General features: G+C 34.6%; 1 protein-coding gene across 3 annotated transcripts in view; it reads left to right on the forward strand.

Moving 5' to 3' along the window:
* Window positions 1-20,296, forward strand: part of ELP4 (elongator acetyltransferase complex subunit 4) — a 194,590-nt gene that overhangs the window by 88,850 nt on the left and 85,444 nt on the right. The window lies entirely within an intron of this gene.

Consider the following 20,296-nt stretch of genomic DNA (forward strand, 5'->3'; position numbering starts at 1 on the left):
GTATGAAGTGCATATTTTCAAGGCTTTCAAAGGCATATTTAACTAAATGTTAATGATCTGTGCTTATTTGTGGATGGAGCTGTGCTTTGTGGATGGAATGTGAATGCTACCCACGGTTGTGTATGGCTGGCTAAGAAAAGATGATCCTAATGTGCCTTCTACAAGCAGTTCTTTTACTAGTAGTAAACTCACCTTTCCGTTTTCCGTGCCGAATGAAACAAAGTTCTCAATTTTACACCAGTGCCTTTAGGTGCATTGTCCACAAAACTTCAACTGTTTTTGTGACCTTTATGCAAGCAGTAGTGACAGAAAGTGGTAGTACAAAAGATTTATTTTAACTTAATCTTGCTGAAGAGCAAATGAACATAGCACTATTAAGCAATTAGGGTTGATGTATTTATTAACGGAATAAATGCTCAGAAAGAGATGGCTTTTGGGTGATGTGATAGTTATCACTATCGTCCGTGCAATTTTTTTTTAAACAAAGACATAAAACAGCCAAGCAGCCTTGACAAACCATTTTGTTTAATCTCTTTTCAAATGAAAAGCTCTTAAGCAGGCCACTTGTCTTAACTGCTTGAAACCATAAAAAGAGAGAATTGCCACCAATAAATTAGCATATTTTTAACTTCATCACCAAATGATGGTCAATGTGGGTTGGCACTGCTTTGGTGTTTGGGACTTCACCCTTAAGTGACCACTGTGGCCCTTCTTTGACCCTCTGCCCTCTTTAGCTGGCCACTTGATAACGTAACTTAATGGTTCTCTCTCTTTTTCTCTTTCCCATCACATTTGCAAGTAGCACTAACCTATAAATCATCGTAAGGGCCCTATCCAGTGACAAATTAATGTGCCCTCCTCCTAATTAATGGTCATCAATGTCCTTAATTATCTAATCCTATTGAGAGCAGTTAATAGTTAATCAGGCAGCCAGTTCTTCTAGCAGGTCATCTCTGCAGGAGCGTTAGAAGTTTCTCATCTGGGGATACTCCTTCGAAAAGCCACTTGAAGCCAAAAGAACCGGAGTGTAGAAATACTGGTTCCTGAGCTAATTTGCTTTAGCTCTCAAAAGAAACCATTGAAATGGAACCCAACACTGTAATTGTTCAAGCATTGTTTTCACGTTTCTGACAGGTTATTGAGAAATTTACCATAATATATATAGTTGTAAAAATAAATGTGAAGTTAATAGTTGTTGGTGTCATAAATAGAACATTCCTTGTCATTTTCTTCTAAGTTGAATTTATATTTTTAATGAAAGATGTGAGTTTTTCTTTCCATGTGACACTTTTCTCCTAAGATGAGCATCTGACAACCAGGTCAAAGGTACCATGCCTATCACCATAAAAACTAAGCGAGAACATTCCTTAGTGAAAAAAGAATATTGCACCTAGGGGAAAAAGTAGCAGAATACTATGAATCATGTTTATTCCTTCTCTCTCTCTCTCTCTCTCTCACACACACACACACATGTGTGTGTGCACGCACACATGCTCACACCCACTGAATCTTATTTGGGAATAAGAGGATAGAAATAAAGTACTTACAGGATTTCAAGTGAGACCTCTCCTCTAAATAACTTTAGGTTCTTATGGTGGTATGTTTTACCATTGAAGCTGATGGAAGATTGTTTATTAACTACAAGAGTTTCGTTCCATTTTCTCTCTTCTCTCCCCACTGTCTGAATTAAAAGAACTATTATAGTTGGTGACCCTGTCATTTAGAAGCAGTATTTGAAAACAAAACATTAGTGGGTATTTTTAAGTTAATATTTAATACAATCAAATTCTTTACCTTTTTTGGCTTATAACCTAATCAATAGTGTGAGTATATATATGCACACATATGTACATACATAAATATATACATATATATGTATAAACTTATTCTACGTAACTTATGCCACAAAATCCAATTTGATGATTAGAAAATATAAATATTAAACAAATGTAATAAAAATACATATAGGTATAATCATGATACAATAAAATCATGTGATTTGTGTAAGACTGATGCTTGAATACAGCATTGTACATTGTAGGAACATACTTATTTCTACAGATAACAAGTCTTCGGTGATATATTCTAGACAATGAAAATGAGTACTTTTTATGTTGGGGGAAAAGATTACCTACCAAGTGACAGTGTTTCAATATGTACAACAAATAACTGTTTTTTTAAACTTCCCTAGTATTTAAAAAAATAATAAAATGTACACTATACTAGTCTGTAAAATCTGAGGCTATAATATACCAGGCATTGAATCTTCATCCTACTTTTAGAAGGAAAAGTGGTTTAGCAGGTAAAGCAGAAATAACTTTTCTGATATCCGTACAGGTAAGTTTGTTACATGTTGGAAATTACCGTCAATCACATGGTCTAAAAAGGCAGCGTGGTCAGGAACAGGGGCCAAAGGAAACAGACAGACACACTCATCTCCACTTTTAGGGTACTTTTTCTTTGATTTCTTAAATTATTGCCCTTTTTATATGTGCAAACTGAATATTGTTCTTACTAATGGCCATCAGGGACATTTAAAAAGTAGAGCAGCTTTACCCAGCAGTCTCTTAATTTCCTTGAATGATTTGGAGAAGGCCATGAATATTTCCTCCTTCTTGGAATGTGTATCAGGTTAGTGTCCAGAATCAGGTAGAAGCATTTATCTGGTCCCAGCAAATCTTTCTAATATCTAATATTCATCAACTATAAAGCTTTATAAATTCACCCTTCTACTATTACCATAGCAGAATCATATCTCCAGTAAAGACACTAAAATCCTGGCATACGTCCTGCAGGAGTAAAAGAGAAAGCTTAAAAAGTCTTTCAATATGATGACAGTTAAAAGAAGACTTTGCAGTTCTCTGAAAAGGGATAGCCCTTGTAAACTGTGCGCGGCGACTCTAGCATATCTGATTATCCGTGATGCGCCACCTAGTACTTCACCTCACCGCAGCCTCCACTCAACCAAAGCAACCGTTCATATACTAAGCCTTTATTGTGTAATAGGTGCTCTGCTGATTTATTTATATTTTCTACATACCAATTTAATATTTTATAAAGATAACCAATTATAATTAACATATAATAATAGACACAACATACAGAAACTATGTCTTTTTCATCCTTGTTGCTATCCCAAAATTAAAAGCAGTCATACACTTAGTAGTTATAAAGTCTTTGCTGAAATATATGCCATATTGATAAGTTATAGAGTTTTAATAATGGTTCAAGTAAAACTGCAGGTACTATGTAAGCTCCACTGGCCGAGTGGCCTGTAGACACCGCCGTCGCAGGAAGCTTCTGTAAGATGCGTCGCTTCACGTCCAAGCTGAATCAACTGCTTACACCTGTGTGGTTTTCAATTCCTATAATTTTTTACTGCTCTAGTAGTGGGGTTTCCATTAATCAGTTTTTTATATTAGTAATTGTGATGTAATTATAATAAACAAGATTTAAAATGTGATTGCATTTAACTTTATGATGTCATAGAGGCAGCATTTTTTTGGATTTAGTAGTGTTTTGCTACTTTGATTTTGTATTGTTCAACTTGATCATATCTTAACATGTTCTAGTAATTGCATTTTCTAATATATAAATGATCATATGTAGCTACAACCTCTATCAAGCAGGGCTTCTATGTTGGTAGGGGACAGTTTTCCAGATTTAAGATTCCGTGTTTCTGTGTTCAAGTCAGAAAACATAGTTACTGAAGAACACTGAAATACACAAAAGACATACACCATTCACTGCAGGTATTCAATATAAGGATACATAATACTTATGTAGGCTTTAATTGGTCCAAAAATAGTACTTATGTTAGAAAAATAGTGTTATCTATATGGCTCTTGTACACTCAGTGAATATTGAGAGTTCAGTAAATCTAGTTTACTTAAGGTCATCTTGTCATACTTTACCCATAATTCAGAATATAGGACCCCAGTACCTCTCCAATCACAAAGAACTTTCACTCACACAATAATAGATCAACCAGTATTTATTAAGTAACATCATTTTTGACGTACTGGCTTAGTACATTCATTCTTAACTATTAAGACCAGAATGAGTATATCAATATAAATTAGCTTTCTAATAATACTTTAGTGTACTTGATATGATTCAGTACAATTACTTGAAATTTTTACATATTAACAGAGCATGAACTTTTGCAAACTACCAGGATGTCAGGTCACCTTAGTCAGGTCACTAAGGATGATGGTGTTGGACAGCCTGGGATGTTGCATGATGACTTTGGTCCTAGGCATCCTTACTTACCTACATCTTGTCAGCAGCCTTTTCAGTTTTTACCTGGTGAGGGGAAAGGTGGCTTCATTTACTACATCTGGAGGTAAAGGAAAGGGGTAAGTTATTTGTCCATTCACAATTATGTCACTGAAATATAATAACGGAAATGTAACTGTCCGGCTAGGGAGCATTATTAAGTTGTAGCATCAGGGCCCATATAGCCTAAAATATCTTTTCTGATAATGATTCCCTCCATGAACACTGGTTAGTATTTCAATTCCCAGATATCACTGCAGTGAGCAAAGGAAAATCCTGGCAGAATATAAACATCTCTATATGGATGAAATCATTTGTCACAAGTTGATCGAAATTGATTTTCTTTAATAATGGAAATGTTATTTTCTGCATGTTTACATTTAACGCATTACCACTCCCATAGTTATACTTTAACTCCCAAATGACAGACACACAGCATCTCCAGAAGTGGGTCTAAGGCTCCACTCTACATATTGCACATGGCGCAGTGAGCCTGTCAAAATGGCATACCGCCTTAAGGGGAACTCAGTTCTGAGACTGTGTCTAATCCTATTTCTTCCCACTTTGGAATCTTAATTAGAAGAGATAAGGAAAAAAAACATCATTTAACTAAATTATTGTCTTGAATCTGTAGCAAAAGGTATAATCCGCAATTGGGCCAATTAGTGAACCCCATAGTTAGCTATGCTGCAGCGAACAATTTGATTAGATCTGACACCACCCTGGTTCCCACTGTTGTTCTGCCAGGTATGATGGTCAGACTTCAAAGAGCTTGAGGCATCAGCAGGGCAAGGTTTGGAGGCCAGCTTAGGTCCGGTTGTTAATCTCTCTGCTAAAGCCACAGCAACTCTCACACAAAACAAGCTTACACGACACAATCATGCGGCATTAAAGTTAGGGTTGAGTCATGACAATTTGCCTTTGATTTTTTGATGACTGACCAAAGATGGCTACATGACTAGACACACGCTAAAAGTATGCTGATTAGGTAAGTTCCCAAAATATTTGAAGTAGTTTTTTAACTTCCTATGTAAATGTTGTAAAAATTTATGCCCTTTGATCAGACTTCCAAAGTTCTAGTTACTGTATAGGGGGTGGGGGTGGTAATGAGTATTTCTTACTGGCAGCCTGAATCCAAAACTTTTCACTTACCACTTCATAAAAATTTGTCTTTACATTAATAATTTTTAAAGGAGAATGTAAAAGGAAGTTGTTTCTAAATGGTAAGCTTTATAAAAATCTATTCAGCGCATTGAAAGAAAAAGCATTTTTCCCTGAATCGTTTATGTTCACTGACAATTTTTCTGAAATTTCTTTATATTTTCCACTTAAATATTGAGAAAAGTGCCCTTGCAGGATGGGATTGCATAAGCGTTCTTCTCTCTGCATTCTGATTTGTTGGAATATTGCAGTGCTCGTGACATGTTTCCATTCTGAGAAAAGCCCAAGGCTGCTTTAGTATTATTCCGAGTGATTGAAGCTGCCATCTTGCTGACTTTCCCTTCGGCCGCATAAGGCCTTTTTGCTTTTGTGTTCATTTCACATGCTTCCTGTGAATTCAGCTGGCAGAGCATCGTTGCTTCATTTGGGAAGGAAGACAAACTTCATGTTTGGCTATAACATATCTTCAAAGTTTCTGTATGGTCACCTGTAACACTTAAGATATTAAACTTGTAATTCATTACATCAAGTGAATCCTTATTTATTCAGGAAATTTAAGGAAAGCATATACTTGAATAGCAAGATAGTTACACAAAGCATAAGTCAAATATTTAAAGAATCTTTCAAAATAGTCTTCAGTCCTCTAGTCTCTCATGAAGACCCTCTGAGTCTCTTCATGACCCAGAGGTCACGAAGACCTGTGGAGTAGTCTTACCTTTGAGACCAGGATGATACCAATTCATCACCATCTAAGAATAGGAAGAGTGGAAGATCTCTTCTTCTCATAAAATTTTGCAGATACATCCCTAGCCAGTGTGGCTTAGTTGTTTGGAGAGTTGTCCTGTAACCAAAGGGTTGCGGGTTCAATTCCTAGTCAGGGCACATATCTAGGTTATAGGACCAGTCCCGATCAGGGCAGGTATGGAGGTATGGGAGGCAACTGATCGATGCTTCTCTCTCATATTGACGTTTCTCTCTTTCCCTTCCTCTCTCTTTAAGAGAAATGAAGGATGTCCTCAGATGAGGATAAATAAAATTTTACAAATACAAAAATTTCTATAGGTTGTATGATATGGCTCCAGGAAAATTATATTGCATAGCCTTGGCCGGATAGTTGCTTAGAACGTCATCTCTGTATGTTTGATCCTGTCAGAGCACATAAAAAATCAACCAATGAATGTGTAAGTGGAACGGCAAATCGGTGTTTCTCTCTCTTTCTTTCTTCCTTCCTGTCCTTCTAAATAAGTAATTTAAAATTTTTTTTAAAAAAAGGAGAAATTACATTGCAGAGGTCCATTCCTTCCAACCTTTGTAGAACTGCTCTAGCAGACTTCACCCAGCTTACGTGATATTCCCCAAAACATTTCCTCCCACAGTAACTTATTGTTCTATCCAAGGAAGATATAAAAAAAGAAAAGAAAAACAAAAGATGATGACAAATCTTGGTTGTCTCACTCAGTTCATCAGCTAGAAGGTAAGAACGTGTATTTTACTACATATTCTCCAGGGTAGATAGAAGAATAACAGATGTAATATAGAGCATAAAAATATGGCATCCACATTTGTGACATGGGATCTCACACATGTGGCTGATGTAGGTAGCCCTGGGGATACTTTTGTACCCAAAACATCCTTAGGTCCTCCCCAGTGTCTTTGCATAGCCAATGTCCAGAATATCCATCTCTCCAATCCTTTCGTTGCTTTTTTTCTCGGTGGATTAAGATCTCAGTCTCTTTCTTAGAGATGTCTTCCCTGACTAGCCCATCTGAAGTATTCACTCAGTTACCTGCTATCATGCACTGTATTTCCATTCTCAGTGTAACACGTATTACTACAGTTGTTTACAGCTGTTGACGGTTGCTTATTTTACCAACATCACTCAACCTTACCTGACATAACCTTCACAGGAATAGAGACACGGTCTGTCTTGTTCGCAGCTAAATCCTAAGCACATGCAGTAGTAATTCCATAAATACTTGTTTTTAAAATACTATTTTTAAAGTAACTGGTGTTTACAGTAAGGGTATTTAAAAACATGTATTGGCTCTCTCATTTGTTCTGGGCCTTGTGTTGGGTGCTTTAACATACATGACCATATTTAATTCTTGTTTGATTCGCATGGGAACCCTTGCCACAGCATTATTACACACATTTTAATGTAAGGAAATAGAAAGAGTCATATACCCCCCCAAAGTCAGAGAGCTGTGTTTAGAGCCAGATCTCATGACTCTGTCTGCAGAATTGCACTGGAAAGTTAACACATTCAGGAGCTCTTACTATTATTGTTGTTGTTGTTATTAGAATTATTATTAAAATAATAATTATTATTAAAAATAAAAAGGTTTTTTGAATTTTGACACGAGACTGGGAATGTTACAAGTGCTTTGTGGCTGTTACCTCATTGATATTGTAACTACCATATACCATTAATATCTACATTTTAAGAATGAAAAAACTTAAGGTTCAAAGCGACCAAGCAGCCTAACTAACTAACCCAAAATCACAGAGTTGATCACTGACGCCACAGCACTTAAATTCAAAAAGCCTGTTCTTCCTAAGCACCAACTACCTACCACACACCCCAAGGTGTACTGCCATCTCATTTCCAGCACCTAAGCCAGAAGGTCTCTGATGGATTAAAAAAGACAAGCCACAAAAAATGTGTGTGTGTGTGTACAAGGTCTGTCCAGAAGGTATCCAGCCTTGTACTGTGAAAAAGAGAGACATTTATTGAAGAAGATAAAAGAAACATTGTACACAGGACAATGACACCTCAGTCCCCTTCAAAGTAGGCACCTTGGGACCTCACACAGTTCTCCCAGTTACCGTCAGCTGCTCCGTCGTATTTTCCAGAATCTCATCAATGGTCTGATGCCTCTTCCCTTTCAAAGTTGATTTTAGTTTTGGGGAAAAGCCAGAAGTCACAAGGCAGCAAATCTGGGCTGTAGGGCTGAGTCACCTGGGTGACACTCTGTAGGAGATGTGAGGTAGGAGTGGGCGCATTGTCATCTTGAAGCTGCCAATCACCAGTTGCCCGTAGCTGCAGCCTTCTGACTCATCCGAATAGTTTCCGAGGAGGAATGTTCAAGCATAACACGAAATCTGATATAGATTCATTATTGTACTTGCTCAGTCATTTTGAATGCAATAGCCACACAGTACACATGCTCACTCAGTGGCATCTACTGACCCTACTGACTAGTACAGTGAAGTCATCATTGTTCATGCATGTGCATTCCAGTCCACTCTCCTTGGCTGCCAGGTTACATTAATGTCTTGCAAACTGTTACCATTATATTCACAATGGCTGGACTTTTCCTGGACAGATGCATGTGTATGTATATGTGAATACACATATTATATATCATATATAAGATTTTGTTTATTTATTTTTAGAGAGGGGGGAGGGAGAAAGAGAAGGAGAGAAACATTGATGTGCAAGAGAAAAGTGATCAGTTGCCTCCTAGCCCACAACCCCAGCATGTGCTCTGACCAGGAATCGATCCAGCAACCTTTTGGTTTGTAGGACAACACGCAACCTTATGAGTCACACCAGTTAAGGACATATAAATTATTTTACATTCAAGTTAAAAACTCTTTTGTTCTAGCAAGTATTTATATTCTGTTTTAGTAAAATACATTATATAATTCAGGTTAGATTAATCATAATTCTGCCTTTTATAATAGTTTGCTATGTTTTATGCATAATATAGATATGATTATGTTAGAGTGGTAAAATTGCTTTTTCCTTATTTTTTACTTCTTTTGGTACATATAGGTATTTTTTAATTTAAAAATTAATTTACCAAAAATATAATGTCATTCCTTGAAACACTATCCTCTTCTGGTGGGGAAGGTATTCATTCTATACAAAGAAATAGTTCCCTTGTCCTAATCCATACTTTAATATGTTTCAAAAGTATCCCAAGTTTAACTATAGTGTATTACTATTGTATGCACATAAATTATACATTCAAGTACTTTTGCAAATATTAGTTTACTCATAGTTACTGTTTCTATATTATTTCTTACAGTTTAAAAATTTTTTTACATGTATTATCTTTAGAGCATTTTTTTGTGAGCTAATTAAGGTGTATACAACTTATGAGTCAACCAAACTCAATTTTTCAAATTTCTAATTTTGCTTCCTTTTTTTATGGTAACTAGTTCTAATGAAGATTTGATTCATTGTTATTAAAACCCCCATTTTCTGTTACAAAAGTTTTATTTATTGGAAGTTCTTCAAATATCATCTACAAGCAGTAAATCTTGCTTGCAAAATGCTGCTCTTTTTTATTCATATTACCCAAAAAGTTTCTTATAATTTAGTAATAAGAAGAAATTGTGTTTTTTGTTTTAAAAATATGAGACTAAATATAAACTATTAGTTTTTCAAAGGTAGGACTTGGGGATCACAATAAATAAGAAAAACGGGGTGTAAGGGAAATGCCTTTATCTACAAAACCAGTAAAGCAGTGCTCTTAGTTAAGCAGAAATTAAAGTTTTGTCAAAGCTGTTACTGTGCAAACCCCACGCCACGGCAGACGTTTCGTGGCGTGGCCAGGTGAGGCCCTGTGCACTGGCCCGGGGAAGCTCTCTGAGCTGTTTCATCAGGTGCTGTCTGTCAGCCCTCCACTGATGTAGAGAATCACACTAACCCCTTTCAGCCTGAGCCTCCCAGAAATAAGATACTCAGTAGGAATGGTTAATGAAATTGAATATTAGGTTTCAGGTTTTTGTAAGACTGTCCAAATATATTGCACTCATTCAGAAATTTCTCAGTTAATCACTTGAAATATCTACCCTATACTCTATTTAAAATCTTTTAAATATTACTTAATGTTAGTGACACTTGAAAGTATTCGGGTATGTTTTGTTAGGTGAATGATTCTTCACCAAAGATTTCCAAGTAAAGTTCTAATTAAATAGTTGTGTAGTAAAAAGAGAAAGGGGGTGTCTTTTACTAAAATTAAAATGTTCTGTTATAAGGAAACTTGTTTCAAACATGAAACAATACTTTTTGTTTCCAAAGGCTATCATTAAGAACAAAGTTGTATTTTATTAAAGAATTCAATGAAATTTTGATGCATGACATAAACATTTCTCGTATGATTAGGAAAACAGTTTATTTTTCTGATCAATATTTAAAAGGTATTCCGGTATTATAGTGTAAACTTAGTGAAAGGCCTCAAACTTTTTATTTACGCATTTTGATGGATGGGGGTGCTGTTGCTATTTCTGTTCAATAACCTAAGAAATGTTTTACCAACTTACACTGTAGCCATGGTATAGCATTGAAAAACCTTGTAACAAAAAGCCTCTTGGTGCAATTAAAGGTCACTTGTACATATTGTAATAGGCTACTCATTTACAAGATCATTTACAAGATCTTTGTTAAGGGTCAGTGCTATAGCATGAAATGGATTGCCCTTATGGAGCCTGTAAATAAATGGGTCAACTTATGTGATATTCAGTGGGCAAAGGAAAAAGCTAACATAATACTAGTTTATTAATATTTTTACAGACAACTTGCTGAAATGTTGAGCAAAACCAAATACACTGGCACTGTATTCTTGACATAAATAATTATAGAAAATTATTAGACTGTATAACTACAGTTTTTAAGAACTGCTTGCACACACATATTTTTGTTTTATTTAGATATATAACCTGCAGATAACAGAAAAACACAGCACAGTGATTGTATTCAAATGTCTTTTGCCATAATACTAGCATGCTTCAAAATGACTAAGACGTATATACTTCATTTTTCTTTACTGAAGTTCAAAACCCATAGGGATAGGGATGAAAATGGACTCGAACTAGGTAGTAATTTATTTTAATTATCTTACATAGCCTTTCCAATGCTCTTAGGGGAAAAATGGTCGTACCAATAATGTGTTAGTAATGAATTCAGCCACCTGATTTTTCAATAAAACAGACTTTAGGATAAATATAAAAATAATGAAAAAAACTTTATACCTTATAATAATTTTAATACACAGATTTTACATTACACATATTTATGAGGTATGTCATTTTTTTATTCTTAAACTAAAATAAAATTTGCAAACATATACTAGTGAAATAAATTTATGCAACCCTTTCTTGATTTTTTTCTCAGAGTTTCTCAGACACAACAACTACAGAACTCTAATCTTCTTTTTGGTTGCTGTGTACTATCAAAAATAAAAACACCTAAATTGTAGTCAATGCCAAACCAAATCTTCTGAGTCAAATGAAAATAATGTAACAATGGGTTTGAATTAAGAATCAAATGAATAATGAGATATCACCCTATAGCACTGATTGGTCTATAAAAACAATGCCAGTCATAAGAAAAGTAGCCAAAAAAAACCCCTGATCCCAGTAATCTCTACTTGTTATTTAGCTCTTGAATATCAACTCTGCACTGTTTTGTTTGCCTTTTTTTAAGAGACTCTGAATTTTGTTTATATTTGAGACTTTGTTTATTTTTACTTTTAGAGAGGGGAAGGGAGGGAGAAAGAAGGTGAGAAACATTGATGTGAATCAGTCGCCCCCCCTACATCGCCTCGGACACCCCCAGCCAGGGACCTGGCCTGCAGCCCAGGCGTGTTCCCTGACGGGGAGTGAAACCAGTGACCTTTCGGTTTGCAGGGTGGTGCCCAGCCCACTGAGCCACACCGACCTGTCTGTTTTGTTTGTGTTTGCTGCCATATTTGAGCACAGTGACAATATCATCCTTAAACCTTTTTTATGAAGTATTTTCCAAAGAATGGAACTTTGGAAAACTCTGGTTCATAAGCACTTTAAACTTATGTCAATTTTACTCATCATTGTATCCATCTCCTTTTCCTAGTCAGTGTCTGATCATGCAGGTGCTCAAAAAATAATGAATGAATGAGTGAATGAATCAATGTCCTCGTGACAGTGCTCAAAACATATTGGAGGGTGTGACCATGAAGATCTCGCTATTTCAGACTGCAGAACAGTCTGACAATGCTAATGTAATTGCCATAAGTGGTTAATGTACTTCTAAGGTTTTGAATAACTAAAATAACTTTTTTAAATATTGGCTAATAATGTAATGAATCATTTATTGCTTGAAATAAATCCAACTGTACTTTTCAAAAGTACCACATAAGAAATGAGATAGGATGTAATTTTTAGTTAACAAAAGTGATTGATATTTTGTTTGAAGCATAATTTCCTTTTTGTCATTTTGTTGACACTGGAAAATTATTTTGATTGCTTTATCTTCCAGGATTTTATAATAAGTTCTACAAATTTGTAAAATAACCCTCTCCCCAACACCAGAGATAATAAGAACCAATCTTGATTCCCAGGTTTGAAGTACCTACATTTTCTAATTCCCTTTAACCCAGTAATGGCTTGTCAATGTGTCTCATCTTCTCTGGCCAGTAGAGCTGATTTTATTGCCTGTACGTTTTTCTGGCTTTAAACAGGAAAAATATTGTAAAGGTTTGTGAGACTTATGAGTTAAGGATGAAATACTTATGTACAGTGGGATTTGAATACAACATTTTGGATATTTGACAGCTCAGCTTTTAATATACTTTAGCCGTAAAGCAACTAATCTCTACCAGTAACGGAATCCAGAAGTATCATTACTGAAGGGTCATCCCTTTCACCGGCCTCTGTGCAGAGGGAGCTGATAAATCCCAACCTAGTTCTTTCATTCGGCCTCTCAAGAATTTCCTCCTGGGTAACCATTCTAGTTCAAGTAGAAATTTGGGGCAGTTTTGTTCAGAAGGAAAGTTTTACAGTGCATAATTGACAACCGAATGCATTTCTTCACATGTCCTATTGGCTTAATGTGCAGTTCCATTGAGAAACAGAAAGAGTACACCTGAGACACTTTGGAAATGTGGTCTGCCCTTCATGGGGCCATATTGGCCATTTCTTTGCTTCAGCATTCACTTATGGTAACACCCCCATCACTTTATTGAAAAGGTTCTTATGCTTTGGTCGGTATAAAATTAAATAAGTTAGAAGGCATTAAATTAACTAGGCCCTTGAGGCTTTAAAAGATGAGGTTAGCAAATTATGGCCTGTGGGCCAGGTCTAGTTCCACTGGTTTTTTTTTAAATAAACTTTTATTGGAACACAGGCAGGTCTGTTTATTTTTTTCTTAATGTGTTATCTATGGCTGCTTTCACTCCATATCACTAAGTTGGGATCTTATGGCACAAGAGGCCAAAATATCTACTATCTGGCCGTTCACAGAGCAAGTTTGCTATGAAGAACTACTCTAGAAGGCTATATACTTTAAAGAAAATTTACTGAGACAACTTTCAGTTGGGGAAAAGGCTTCATATTAAGCTTTACTTAAGTAATAATAAATTCATATAACCATTTTATGTGTAATTTGCACTTTGAGAATTCATGCAGGTGTGACTCGATGAAATACCTAGGTTTCTTAAAAGATTAAGATCAGGAGGGAGTTTAAAGTGCTTCCAAACCAACTTATTACTGTGTGCACCAGCCTCTCTGTAATTATGGGGAACCCGCTTCCTTAGAGGTACCCCACTTCAGGCTCTAGTAACTCCAGTGCCAGAAAATTCTTTCAGGTGCAAAAGTGACGTCCCACCTCTTAGTACTAAGTTTACCTTCTGAAGCCACACAAAAATTGCTCTTTTCTACATAATATCACTGGTTCATAATAAATACCTAATAGATGAGAAATGGTTATAATTTATATGTATGTATACATATTCTTAGTTTTTGTTAGATTTATATTTCTTTTATAAAACACTGTAAATTAAATTGAATGTTTTATTATTGTACATTTATTTAAAATCTTAAGCATAAAGCTTATATAATTTTTACAACATCCTTTAAAGGGATCTTTATACTTTAAAAAATATATATCAATTAGAAATATTAAATTAATAGTCTTGATTTATGAAGTAAAAATGCTTTATGAATTATAGGTTCATAATTTTAAATATTAAGATGCAGTGTTTTTATTTGTAGCATGTTTGATTTCACAAATAAGCTTCAGATGATTAAAAGTGATAAAATTAACATTAAATGTGATTTTTCAAATTTATTATAATCTATTTAAGATTATTTTACTGTACAGTAGGTTAAAATGCCACATTAAACTTTTTATGACTGAATAATGAGAATCATAAAGATGTATTTTTGCAAGTATTGATTTTGTCAACAGAATTATACCACAAAAGATCAGCTATTTATTATCCATACTACCTGGCATATATTATTGGTAGTCAGATGAAAACAGTAAGTTTAACTGAGCACCATAGATCAAGAAGTCTTGTTATTTATCATTTTATTTTTAAATACTATAGAAATTTCTTAAGCAAGGAAATAAGATCATATTGAATCTTAAAATGTGAATGTGTTTTAAAAGTAATTTGGGGGCTGGGAAGATCATTTTTAAGCCATGAGATTCTTGAATTGGAATCTATTAGCATTTTAGTTAGGAAATTTAAACATGAGGACAGTTTTACTCAGAATTGCTCTTATTTAAATTAATACCTATTTTTTTAAATAATTATATAAATATTTGTGTTCGTGGCATTCGAAAACTGTTTTAAAATTAGATGAAACAAAACTTTTTTCCAAAGGTATTTATAATGTAAAATAGAAAAGATTGCATGAAACCTCACCAAAAGGACTCAACTTGGTGTTTTCAGCCTAATAAAAATGTTGTAAAAATACTTGTAAGCTTGAAAATCACACTAGCTATTCTTGTTTCAGATTCTGTTTAATATATTGTTCCGTATGATTTTATAATAAACAGATTACTCCTTGAACAGGAATTAAGAATAAAGCCGCCAGGAAGGGGTTTTGTTGTCAGAGTAGTTCCCGCCTCATGTTTTGTAAGAGATTTCATGGTCCCATTGTAAAGAGTAGATGATTTAAAACGTGTTCCCAAGATAAACTTTCCCATTGTCATTAATGAGGATGAATAATACTGAGTGACAAGTGCATTAGGAATGACACAGAAAGAGCTGTTAGATTTGTCAGAGTGTATCACTTCAGGCAGTGACACTTGAGGACATTCTTTATGTGGATATTTGGGGTGGGGGATCCGTCTGATTTAAAGATACCAGAGCTTGGGTTTGCTTATAGAATAATATATTTTACTACTTATAATTTTTTTTCAGTGTTTAGAAAATATTCGGGGGGTTATTTAGGTTTTCTTTCACATTTTAACTTTATTCTCTTATTATATTCTTATTTCTTCCTAAGAAAATTATCAAACTATAACATTGAAATGTTAAAATATTTATTTAAAAAACACTGATTTTTTAAGTCTTATTTTTTGTAATTGCCAACTAAAGCAAAGATATTTAAAATTACATGAATTTTTAAAAAATATTTTGCCATCTTATTCCTATGTATGAGGGAACTCATGCATTAACTTGAGCATAAATATTTTGAAATAAGATAATGCATGTAATGTATATTGTCTTTGTAAAAATATATTACTTTACAGAAACATGTTTTAAATATTAATCAAGGAACAATTAATAATGAATGACTTTGCTGGTATTTAAAGTATTTCCAAACTGTAGTATGCCTCTCAATTTCAGTTTCAAATATGCAATTGGTCACTTTTACGCCTTGATTCATCTTTCATGCTGCCAACCAAATTTGGTCTCCGTATCCCTGTTTGACACTAATAACGACTGAGTCTGTGTTCATTTGAGTTCAAGATTTCCCAAGCGGCAGTTTGGAGCTAAGATAAACTATCTATCATGATTGCATACCACTAATCTGTCTCACCCAAACTGCCCTATGACTGAAATTATATTTGACAGTTCACCTCTTCTTGATGAGCCTAAGGTGAACATAGCTACAGACCATCCCTGGGAGGACATGGTAACTACTCCATATGCTAGGGAGGCCCCTTTTATTCGTGACACAAGAGGAACTATGCCTGTGGTGGAAGGGAGATTCTTGCTAGCTCTCTGTCTCTCCCTCCCTTCGTCCCTCCCTCCGTTCTCCCCTCCTGTCCTCTCTTTCTGCCATTGCAAGTTCTGCCTAAGGTTTTACTATGTGGGTAAAAAACCATAAAGTCATTTAAAAAATATTTATGCTTTCTAAATTGGTCTCTTATTCATACCATAATTGTCAAATACCAAACCTTTCCTGTCAGTATTTTGACTTATCAGAACTCACCAGCTCTTTAAACATCTCAGTAAATTTTTATATTACAAAAGTGTTTCTAAGAGTTTAATTCTCTTTTTTTAACTTAAAAATATTTTCAAAAAAAGTTTCAAATTCTTTTTAAATTAATTTTTAAAATTAATTCTTTTAATTTTTTAAAAAGATTTGAAGAGAACAATAAACAGTGTAGCAGGAAACATTATAATTGTTTAACAAAAATTCCTAATGTAAACTTAATAGTCATTTTTGCTATTGCTATGCAGAATCTAGAGAAAACTGATTAAGAAAATAAAATTGTTAACTGCCTTATATCCTTTTTGTAAAAATATCCTTCCTTTGGGATCAGAAATTATCAAACGTTTTGAGGTCATGGATATAGAGATGTTAACAGATTTATTGTTAATTCCCTGGCAAAAAAATAAATCTAAAGTAATTTTCAAGAATGTATGTGGAGGGTTTAAGTAAGGCTACTTGTACCAACCTGGAGAACCAAATGAACAACAGATTTGATTTGGAAAAGGAAAGATTGAGGTTATTTAAATGAAGCACTTTCAATATTAAAATGGTTTTTCAAAGACCACATATAGAAATTTGTTATAAAATGTAACCTGTTGTAATCTGTCCTGGATCGCTGAGGTCTAAGTCCACCTAAAGCTGTGCAGATGAAAAATTGTGCTCCTGTTGTTCTGTTGGTTCACCAGAGAAGCACTTAGTGAGCGTTGCTCCTCGTTGTCCTCTACAGTTCATTATTCCCTGGAAACACTCCTTGTAGTAAGGGCAGTGTTTTTCTGTAAGCTTCTTAATCAGCAATGTAATTGCTAATGCATTCTGCACAAAGCTTCTCTAAAGCACCTCATGTCTTTTTTGTAAACTTATATAAATTAACTTCCTAGAATTACAGAGATAATTATGTAGTCAGTATAGCAAATGAAATGCTCATTTTTTTATGCAATGTAAATTATTTTTAAATGAAATTAATTTCTTTCAACTTGTATTATTTTCTACAGTGTTTTTATTTCAGCTAATGTAATGGTTACTCATGAACCATTTAAAATTTCAGTAACATCACCTAAAATAAATATTCTAAAAAAAAGTCAAAATAAACTATATGTTTCCACATTTTAATTTTAACTGTGTAATTTCTGCAGTGACCTGCACAACATACTTTGGTGATATGTATTTCTTTTTTTTTTTAATATTATTTTATTTAGTTACTTTTCAAGTACATTTTTTTTTTAATCTATTTCTCCCATCCCACCGTACCCCTCCGCCCGGTCTCCCCCCTCCCTCCCCTCCCCCCCCCCCCGAGTCCTCATCTCTGTGTCTTTCATACTTGTTCCTCAAAATCCCTCCCCCTTTTTCCCCTTAAGTTCCCTTCCCTCTCCCCTCTGGTCGCTGCCCACTTGTTCTCTATTTCAGTGATATGTATTTCTGAAGAAATGGGAATGCTATCAAAGTAAATTAATAAACTGCCTAAGTATATTCTTTGTTCTGAAAGCAGTTAAATGAAAAAAAATCTAATTTGTACATTGATGCCAGTGATACACAGCCTTAATTCTGTGCTTAAATTTTAACTCAGGCAGTAAAATCTGTGATCCATTAATCTTATCAGACCCAGTTAACTCCTCCCACCTAATTATATGATCATTGAATGTACTTTTTTTATTATATGATGTGTCTGCATATTTTTAAATGGAATTGCTTCCATTTTTACCACAAGCATCTATTTTCTAATCAGAAGAGTTGATATATTGTTTTACAGTAAATATTTAAAAATTTAAAAATGGTAATTATTGAATACTTATGTTCTAAAAAAGTAATTGCTTCATTTGGAAAGCAGATTTTGTTTATTGTAAATTTAGAAAACCACAGAATTAAAAGTTGCTTTGTGTAATACTTAAATAATTATGTTTTTTGTTTTGGTTGTTAATATAACCTTTTCAGTACTTTTTAAAATACACTTACATATCTAAGCATGGTACACAATGAATCTTATTATAAATGTGACAAGAAAACACAGTAAAATAGCAATGCCTTTTAGTAAATAGAGTATATAAACTGGAAAATGCCTCAATACTATCATAAAGGCAAGATTATCGTGCTCTTTAGACAATTTTAATAAAGTGATTGGCATGACTCATTACTTATTTGTATCAAGAAAAAATAATACTTTCCCACTAAAATAATTCCCTCATCTTTGCTTTGAAGTTGAGATGAAATTCCCTTGGTGCCGTGGGTGGGGGGTAGGCATTAAGAGTCTCACAGAGAAAAATACAAGAAATCCTGTCATTTTTAGTACCCTGACCTATGGTGAAACCATTTGTTATTTCAATATAATGTACATCCTTGGTCAATTAAAGTTTCAAAAACTAGTTACATGAGAGAAAGATTAACCATAGATTTTTATTATTTCATTCAATAACTACTTACGAAGGTACTTTCAGGTGAATTTTTAATGTAGTCTTTTTTCCAGAATACATATCCTTAAGATCTGGCCTCTGGCTGCATCTCCAGTCTCATCTCTTGCCTGAGCTCCAAGCTACAGCCTGACTCTTACGTGCAGAGTCATGTCCCACTCTGTCACTCTTCCAGGTCTTCTATAAATGCCAAACATACCCTCCTCTTTCCTGGAAGAAGTATTCTTGCCAGATCAGTCTTACTTTTTCTTTAGTTCCCAATGTGGATGTCACTTCCTCTAAAAGTTCTTTCCTCACTTTTCAAGACCAGGTTAGGCAGCCTCCCTCTGTACTCCCAGCGGACCTTGTAAGTTGTCTCTGTTACAGCACTTACAGCACTGTTTTAATTTCGTGGTTCCTTGCTGTCTCTCTCTTTATCCTACTGTAAGCTGGTGGCAGAAACTCTCATGTTCTCATTCACTGATGCCTCCACAGAATTTAGCACCGGGTGCAGTTCACAGTTGTGACTGTGTGAAAGTTTACTTATATTTTTATTAATTATTATATTATTTATTTGTGTTATAGCTGTAAACCTACTTTTCCCCACTCCTGTACAGTAGGTATTCAGTAAATATCTGTTGAATGAAAACTGATAATATGTGGAACTTGGTTAAATATCTAGCACCTCTCTTTTTTTGTCATAAGAACACTACACAGGAGATCTACCCCCTTAACAGAATTTCAGGTGGGTCGTACATTATTGTTGACCACAGGTCCACGGTGGCAACCTGTCTGCATCTTTAATTAGCTCCCCACGTGGGCCTTGGTTTTCTGCTTGTACGGGACGAGCACTATTAGTTAATTCTCAAAGCCCAGTCAGGGTACCCCTTTCCCTGCTGCAGTAGCCACACCAAACTGTTTAAATTTTCCCTAATTACCAAACTGTTTATTGTCTTTAAGGCTGAAATACTTTCTCATGTCAACTTCGAAATTAAAAAAAAAAAACTTTAACACCTAACTCAGTTTTTTTTCTTAGCGAAATTTTGCTAGCGCCTTCTCCACTCCATTCACTCTTTCCTGCTAGTATATTGACGTCTGTCTAAATCCTCAGCATCCATAAACTTAACTTTTACATCAGAAAGCCTATTACTTAAGATATTAAAACTTTACTAAGTAACTTAAATTTAAGTGCATTTTTTTGTTCAGTCTACATTATCTTTTACCTCTAGACATGTGGTAGAGATTCAGCATGGACAGCTATCAAGATCATTCATTAAAGGCAAACCAACTGAGTATTTCAAAATGTACCCTTGAAA

The sequence above is a fragment of the Artibeus jamaicensis genome, unplaced genomic scaffold (genome assembly GCF_021234435.1).
Source record: "Artibeus jamaicensis isolate MK-2021 breed Jamaican fruit bat unplaced genomic scaffold, CSHL_Jam_final contig_797, whole genome shotgun sequence".
In the NCBI taxonomy this organism is placed as follows: domain Eukaryota; kingdom Metazoa; phylum Chordata; class Mammalia; order Chiroptera; family Phyllostomidae; genus Artibeus; species Artibeus jamaicensis.